The sequence below is a fragment of the Onychomys torridus genome, chromosome 21, assembly GCF_903995425.1.
Source record: "Onychomys torridus chromosome 21, mOncTor1.1, whole genome shotgun sequence".
Taxonomy (NCBI): domain Eukaryota; kingdom Metazoa; phylum Chordata; class Mammalia; order Rodentia; family Cricetidae; genus Onychomys; species Onychomys torridus.
In genome coordinates this window covers 23,174,570-23,183,136 of record NC_050463.1, presented here as the reverse complement: position 1 = coordinate 23,183,136, position 8,567 = coordinate 23,174,570, and the positions used below count along the sequence as shown (strand labels likewise).

The window sequence follows — 8,567 nt, the reverse complement described above, 5'->3', positions numbered from 1 at the left end:
AATATTTGGTTGTATCTGCTGCTGACCACCCATTCTCTCCTATTTATGGCTCCAAATGGTGTTTTTTTCTGATCTGTTTGAGTGGGAGCCGGAAACATGATAGCACCTCCCCTCCACACACACCCAAAGGAGAAGGAAGAACTCTCATTTACGGTACAGTGCCAACTAATAAAAACAGAAGACGTGATGGGAACAGACACTCATCACTTAGCAAACAGCATAAAGGTGGTTGTCTTAGTTAGGGTTTCCAATGCTGTGAAGAGACACCATGACCATGGCAACTCTTACAAAGGACAACATTGGGGTGACTCATTCTATGATATATTTTCCCCAGACAAGTGCCCTTTCCTTCAGTACCAACGTGCGGATCTCCAAACCTGACTATCAGATGTGGTGTATGGAGCCCTGTCCCGTTCACTGGCTGCATTCAGGTTCTCACTAAGAATCATCTAAATTTCTTTCTCCTCTGGGCTCCAGGCCTCAGTCCAAGAACATACAGTGCTTTGGTTGACATGACTCCTCAGATTTCATCACACACCCTCAGCTACTCTCTCCATCCCTGTTTTTCCTGTGCTTGGCAGTTAGCTGCATATTCTACTTGGTGACCTCTGATCCAGGCTTATTTTTTTCTTTCTTTTTTCCTTTTTGTTTTTCCTTCCTTCCTTCCTTCCTTCCTTCCTTCCTTCCTTCCTTCCTTTTTTTGACATGATTTCTCCATGTATTCTTGGCTGTCTTGGAATTTGCTCTGTAGACTAGGCTGGCCTGGAACTCAGAGATCTACCTGCCTCTACCTCCCAAGTACTGGGATTAAAGGCATGCACCACCACCACCCCAGTTTATTTTCTTATGACCAGACCAAGAGTTTGCATTCTTGGCCATAACTCTACAGACATGCTCTCTACATAGAGCCTCACATCTGGAGGCTCATGCTGACGCTTTCAGGTCCTTTCTGACTTAAATGCAACATTTTCTCTGTTGCAACTGATGAGTGTTTGTGGGAGCATAGTCAGAGGCAAACTCCCTGTTTCTCATCAAATTTCCAAGTACTGGCTTCAGCATCCACAGACAGAATCAACCACTGTGGTGGTTTGAAAGAAAATAGCCCCCAAAGGGAGTGGTGCTATTAGAGGTGTAGCCTTGTTGAAGTAGGTGTGGCCTTGTTGGAGGAAGTGTGTCAATGTGGGGGTGGGCTTTGAGGTCTCTTTTGCTCAAGCTTCATTCAGTGTGACTTTCAGTCAACTTTCTGTTGCCTGCAAGATGTAGGTGTCTCAGTTACTTCTCCAGCACATGTCTGCCTTGCCTACCATGATGGTAATGGACTGAACCTCTGGTCTGTAAGCAAGCCACCCCAATTAATATTGTCCTTTATAAGAGTTGCCATGGTCATGGTGTCTCTTCACAGCACTAGAAACCCTAACTAAGATAACCATTTTTATGTTGTTTGCTAAATGATGAGTGTCTGTTCCCATCACGTCTTCTATTTTTATTAGTTGTCACTGTACCATAAATGAGAGCTTTTCCTTCTCCTTCAGTGATTCATTCACTTATTTGTATTAACGTACATAGACATATGGAGTCTGAGTTTAGTCAAAGATTGCAACTCATCGCTACCATTATTTTTCATGTCTTTCAAGCTGAAGTCTCTGCCTTGTGGATGTGCCCTCATATCCAGTGGTGTGCTTCCTTCCTTCCAGGAATAAGATGTTCCGGGGTTCAATTTGTATGTTCCCTGTTCCAGCTCCAGAATAAGTCATTTGCCCCAAGAGTTTCTGCTTCCTTTCAATAAAGGATAGCATTTAGAAATCAAAATCTGGATTCTGAATGTGCTGTTATTAGATCCAAGCAGTTTCATCTCATTTATATAACGTATACAGATGCATGCACACACACCTATAACTATTAATACATAATACACACACATACACACACACACACACACACACACACACACACACGTGCACACACATATAATAAAGGCAGGAGTCCATACAAATACTTCGATTTCAATTCAATTCCTCAGTAGTTTCTGTTTCTTTGTGGGTTTTCTTTCTTTCTTTCTTTCTTTCTTTCTTTCTTCTTTCTGGATTTTTCTCCAATGTTTCTTTTTTTTTTTTCTTTTACTTTTTGAGACAGGGTTTTGGGTTTCTCTGTGTAGCTTTGTGCCTGTCCTGGAAATCACTCTGTAGCCCAGGTTGTCCTTGAACTCACAGAGATGGCCTGGCTCTGCCTCCCGAGTGCTGGGATTAAAGGCATGCGCCACCACCGCCCCCGGCTCCAATGTTTCTAAATGCAATTTTTCTCTGATGTGTCTCTCTGGGGATGAGAATTTTGGTTCCTTGTTTTTTTCAATATTATTTACTTATTTTCTTTATCTCCCAACCACACTCCTCTTTTTCTCCCTCTCACCACCTTCCCATCCCACCTTTTCCCTGCTGTGTTTCACCTGCTTCTGGGCCTGCATCCCTGGTCTCTAAGCTGCCTCGAGGCATGGCCCTCCAAATAAATTGCAGCCCATCTATTTCCTAGCTCCTATTTTTGAATGTTTCTTCAAAACAAAACACAGCCACAAAACAACAACAGCAAAAACCAAAACCCATTTGCTAGGCCTTTAAAAGAGAAGGAATAAGCCAGACAGTGGGGTTGTATGCCCTCAATTCCAGCACTCTGCAGGCAGAGGCAGGTGTATCTCTGTGAGTTCGAGCCTAGCCTGGTCTACAGAACAAGTTCCAGGACAGCCAGGGCTACACAGAGAAACTCTGTCTTAAAAAACCAAAACCAAACAAACAGAAGAAACCCCAAAACAAGCAAACAAAAAGAAAGATGAGTAGGATGTTATAATTTTATTTAGGGCTCCAGATAAAAAGTCTTTCCCCCCAAGGGCTGCCAGCAGGATATCGCACTTCTGCTGTGGAAGCAGCTCAGCCCAACAGGACTTGGCCAGCAGAGGCTGCTACACTGTAGAGAGTGAACATGCTTGTGGCCCCCCCAAGGGAGTAATTAATAATGAGTTAGAGCAGAAATCTCTACCAGCGGATGTAGGATGTATTTGATGCAGCCAACACAGTGGGTGAGGACTCCAGCCATCTTTAACGTTCATGAGGTCTCAGCTGTGACAAAACCTGCAGGTGCCGATGTCAGTTTTCAGCCACTGGCTGGAGCTTCATGGGGCTTGCTCATTAGAGCCTGTCCATCACCCTAGGTGAGCGAAACTGTAGCAGTCAGTACCATGTTCCTTAAGGTAGAGAAATAATCTGTCTTCTGGAAACAATTTGATGGTCCTTTCTGGAAACCATGGGTGGTAGGCACTGGCTCTTCCATTTCTACGCTGGCGTTTACTCACCTTCTTAGCACTCTTTCCACTCATTAGAAAGCACAAATTCCTTGAGGATCGACCAGGTTTCACAGGGCCCTGATACCCTCAGGGTCTGCCTTCTTCTTTGACTAATCTCCATCTACTCTGATTTTAGCCTCGTTTGCAGGCTTAAGGCTGCCCTTGATCTATGATAAGGGTGGGTAATTTGCTTTAAACATATGCTGTGGATGATTATTAGTGGATGTCTGTGGAGTAAAGGGCTTTCGAGTCATCATATGAGATCAGTAGGAAAGAGTGTCATAATTGATTAGTGATGTCTGCCCTGAGCACGGGAAGGAGGAATTGGGTACCTGTACAACAAAATGTCCACCTCTGTTCTCGAATGTAAGCCCATGTTATAGTTGAGTAAGGTGAGACAGTTTTGGAGGAGGTAGGAATTATTTTAATTTCAAAGATGACAGGCATGGTACCTTTTATCTATCATCCTTATTTATACTGTCAATATATTAGCAAATGTATTTCCTGACTAATAGAGAAAAGAAATGAGCAGAGTGAAGCAAATGAATATTTGTTGAGCAGTTACTAGCTGCCAGTTATCATTTTAGGAGCCTTGCAAACATATCTTAGCAAATATTCTAAACAACCTAAAACATCAGAACATCATTCCTGTTTTTAGTAATAAATCAAGACCCAGAGAAGTAAAATATTTGCCTAAACCCTGATATAAAATTTGAGGTCCAAAGAAGATACTCATTTTGATGTATTTGGGCAGTGACTATTAATCTGGGCAAGATTTTTTTTAAAAAGAATATTTAGAGTTTCTATGACTAAGTCCCGTCCTAGATAATTGCATCACAACCTCCAGGGAAGAGGAGAGAGCTCTGGCGAGAAGGCACAGCAAACGCTCCAGGTGATTCTAATCTGTAACGGGGCAAAAGACAACCAAAGAATCCTCCACGGAGGGAGCAAGATAACTCACAGTTACTCTGAACACAGCTTTTGCTTTCCTCTCTACATCTTGTCCAATTTAATTCTCGTGCAATGATTCACAGGCCAGCCAAGGCTCAGAAAGCCTGAGCATGTGGGGGCAGCTCTTGCAGCCCACCTGGGGTTTGAATGCAAATCTTGGCCTCTGAAGAAGCACTCCCTTTTTTGAACACCACCAGTTTCTTCCTTCTGTCTTTATGCGTGGTGTTGAACAATCCTAGAATCTCAATCTCCAAATCTGGCCCTAGCCAGTTATCCTCTAGCACTGGCAGGAAGTATCACACTCATATTGCTTTCATGGGAACCTATTGCAAGAGATGCTTCCTGATGCCACAACCTGGCATTCTGGGACTTTCTGTAGCTCAGAGAAAGGCTGTTTCAGAGGCTGGGATCCCAGGGCAGAGAGATCTTGCCTCTGAATGTTGTCTGTGTCCAGGCCAGGTGGCTTTTCAGTGTCCTCCTCGGTGTCCTGATGCTATGAAGATGTGAACAGGGTTGTGGCTGATCCCCCTGACCTGTTGCTGAGGGTACCCATGCTTTGGTTATTAATTGAGTTCAATGAGTTCAGCTCCTCCAGCCAGAGTTGCCAATGTCCATGAGGTAATTTATTCTGTATTAAGGATGAAACCGTGCAGGGTTTGGCATAAAGGAAGTCACTGGACATGAATGTTAGTCATCAAGCAGTTTAGGGAAGATGGAGAGTGAAGGGATGGTTTCCCAGGACTTCAGACACCACCAGGGTGGAGACATCTAATATATCAACTGAGCCTGGTCCAGGTCCCAGGCTTTAGGGTCCTACTGGACCTGAGCATCTTCCATACTGAAGAAATCCAGTTGTCTTTCAGGAACACGAGGGAGCGAAGGGTGATGGGAGACTTGAGCTATTTGACGTCAAAGGGGAATAGAAAGTGGCCTGCTTATACTCCGAGAAACAAGCTGGGTACAGAATGTATCACAGAAGGAAAGAGTTGACTTGTGGCCATTAGAAAACACGGGGAGAGTGGATGATAGGCACCCAAACACAGTGGAGTGACTATAGTCCACAATAATATGTTCGTTGTTGTTGTTGTTTTAAGAGCTAGAAGACTTTGAAGCTGCCCGACACAAGGGACTGGTAAATATAAAAGGAGAGGGGAATGCTAATTATTCTGATTTGATCATTATATATTTTCACATTATCAAACCGAACTTCCTCAATATGTACAGTAGAAAATCCAAATGGAAAGAAGACAGGGATCCCGTTCCAAAAATTGAAGCCCTGGAGGATTTCCATGGCCACCCTTGGGTTTGAGTGATGGTCTGTTTTAATTTTCCTCTCAAAGATGGCACCTCCAACAGAGAGATCCTCACAGAGTGGTGCCTGCTGCCAAGCCGGGAGGCAGCCATTACTCGGAGGGAAGTTTTTCTTATAACAGACGGCTATGTGTCTTGATACAGGGCATAGACATTCCTTGAAAGGTTTTTTGTTCAAAGCAGACAAGGTTGCTCAGCCTTACCTTCCTTTAGGGAAGATGAAAACATCCCAGCCTGCGGTAGTAGAGGGCACCATGGAAACTAAACTCACTTGCCCTAAGGTGCAGGCATTAATAAGTGTGTTTTATTTATTATTTACAGTGCAACCTGTCCAGACTCTGTGTGTTAGGAACTCCGAGGCAACATTGACAGAAGTCCAAGCATTGGGACGGAACCACTGGCCTTTGAAACTCCAGGGTACTTTCATTAGACCTTCCCCGGGGTGGGGGGTTGGGGAGTTGGGGGGTGGGGAGGGCAAAGCTGTTTGCTTACACTCCCTCCCCTCCTCCACATCACAAATCAGCTCCTCAACTTGGTTTAGGCTCCAGGAAGCTGAGAAATTGGAGATTTCAAATGAGCCTTTCAGTCCAGATGTGTCCATAATAGAAACCGCTGGGCAGTGGGGCATAATTAACCACCTCTCCTTCGCTGAGACGGCAGAATGGCATTAATTCTGCCAACTGGGCTCGACGTGAATTGGCTTGGAACGTTCAGAGTCGATTTCCAGCTGCTGCTTATGCCCGTTGCTCTGGCTTCCAACAGGATTTGCATTCCAAATAAAACGAGGCCCGAAATAGATGCCCAATACACGTTCAACGCTATTTTTAATCAGTGATCACTTGGTTAGCTGTGAAAGATGATTAGCAGGTCACAATGCATTTCAGATTTCCCTGTGTCCTGCAGACCAGATCTAAGCACACAGCGACTTAGCATCTCCGGGAGCAGACTCTTTAGACAAAGGGTAGGTGGAGAGTGGAGTGGGTCGTGGCAGCACAGATGTGCCACAGTTACAAACTCCAGAGCTGAAGGGCCGTTTATTTTGGCTAAGGCTGTGTTTAAGTAGGCTCAGGTTCCCTCAGAGAATCTTCATGAGAGTCAGAGGTCTGAGGCTTTTAGCCTACAATTACCCCAACGCTTGCTTGGAACTATCAAGCCAGTCCCTTTGATTTTTTTTTTAATTGGTTTTATTTTTTAAATATGTATATGTGTGTGGGTGTGGGGGGGGACTATGTGAATGTGAGCGCAGTTGCCCATGGAGGTCAGAAGAGAGCGAAAGATTCCCTGGAGCTGGAATTACAGGTGGTCATGAGTCATGTGCCATAGAGGCTAGGAACTGAATTTTGGTCCTCTGTAAGAGCAGTGTGAGCTCATATGAACCAGCTCTCCAGCATCATCAATCCCTTTTAGTTCACAGAGGTATGTGGAGAGAAAGGCTGGTGTTATTTTTATTGTTCACCCCACCTAGCTGTGGGAATCCACTGGACATGGCCTATTTCTTTATAGACTACAGTTTCCTAGACACTTGAGATGTCTGTGGATACCGCCGACAATATGATACTCTAGTTGCAATGAACTGTTTTACAGACTCTGTTAATATTACCCCCTCTTTTCTCTTTCTCTATAATGTGTTTTTTGGTTTTTGTTCTTTTTTCCCCATATGGGTTGACAACTGTATTTTAGCTGCTCTGCAGTTCTGATCCCCAGGACCACTATAGCTACTGTTAAGTATTTGATTCTTCAAAAAGTTTCCCACAACTTGCCTGTCCTTTTTGTCTGCTTATTGATTTTTACCCCTCATTTCCCATCATCCTCAAATATGAATTTATAACTTTCCAAAGCTTTTTAAAGCTCTGGTTTATCTAGTGTTTAAATGTGGGTGTGGTCTTTTCTCTAAACATTTTCTAACTCTCTAATTTTACAGGGCTTGACCTACCCATTTCAGCAGGAAGACTTGACCGTCAATACATGGAGGAAGAAAGTGGGAACCCAGAGACAACCTGGTCCTCGGATATGCTTAAAAACAGAAACAGGGCTGGCTGACTCCGTTTCAGAGATGCCTGGGGCCGTCTGAATTTCCATGCTGGAAATCCTGTGTCCTAGGAAATTAAGCACTGGACACCTGGTAATCAAGTGCCCTGGTCCCCAGAGTGACCTTTCTATGGAAGGTAGAAAATATTATAGCTGGCCAGAAGGTAGAAATTTGCTGCCTCCTCCTCCTTGGTTATATCCTGAGGGTACCTGCGGGCTCCCTGTGGATAGGGGCTGATTATAAATGCCATTTCTCCAGCTTTTCTCAATTTCACCCTCCTTTTTACCTCTGTACCTTCTCCCCACCAGTCAGAACTCTTGCTCTGGCATTTGGGCCATAGCAGCCATAGGAGACTCCAGGATACACACCAAGAAGAAACAAGAGAAACATTTCAATGCAGGGTATGGGCTGCACATCGGGGGCTGAGGAGGTGTAATGCACATGTGTACTACACGAGGCCCCAGAACATTGCTTATTTTAGTCAATAGCTTGTCAAATAACCCATTCTGTATTTTACAGACTTCTTAAGTTCTTGATAAGTCTTCATTGATAATACCTATCTCTGTAAATAAAGACAGAATCTGGTCAATTATTTCTTTGTATGTATTTTGCTGAGTTTCCCTTTGGAGATAACCAGTGTACTTGATACATCATATTAGATACCTCTCCATTTCTGCTTTGAAATATTAAAGCAGAGGGCTGCGAAGGATAATTCAGTTGGTAAAGTGCTGCTGCTTGCCTTGCAAGCATGAGGACCTGAGTTTGATCCCCAGAACCCTTAAAACAACACAAAACAAAAAAAAAAACCAAACAAACAAAAAAACAAAGCCAGCCATGGTGGCACATGCCTGTAATCTCAGGGCTGGGGAGGTAGAGGTAGGCAGATCCCTTGGGTTCGATTTTCAGCCAGTCTAATCTATGCAGCTTCTGGTCAATGAGAGATAC

General features: G+C 44.1%; 1 long non-coding RNA gene across 1 annotated transcript in view; it reads left to right on the top strand.

The window, feature by feature from the left end:
* LOC118571996 overlaps positions 1-8,190 on the top strand; it is a 54,966-nt gene extending 46,776 nt beyond the window's left edge. The window contains exons 3-4 of the long non-coding RNA XR_004943419.1: positions 5,915-6,010; positions 7,515-8,190. This is a non-coding gene — a long non-coding RNA (uncharacterized LOC118571996). The remainder of the gene's footprint in view (positions 1-5,914; positions 6,011-7,514) is intronic.
* The last annotated feature ends 377 nt before the right edge of the window (positions 8,191-8,567 follow it).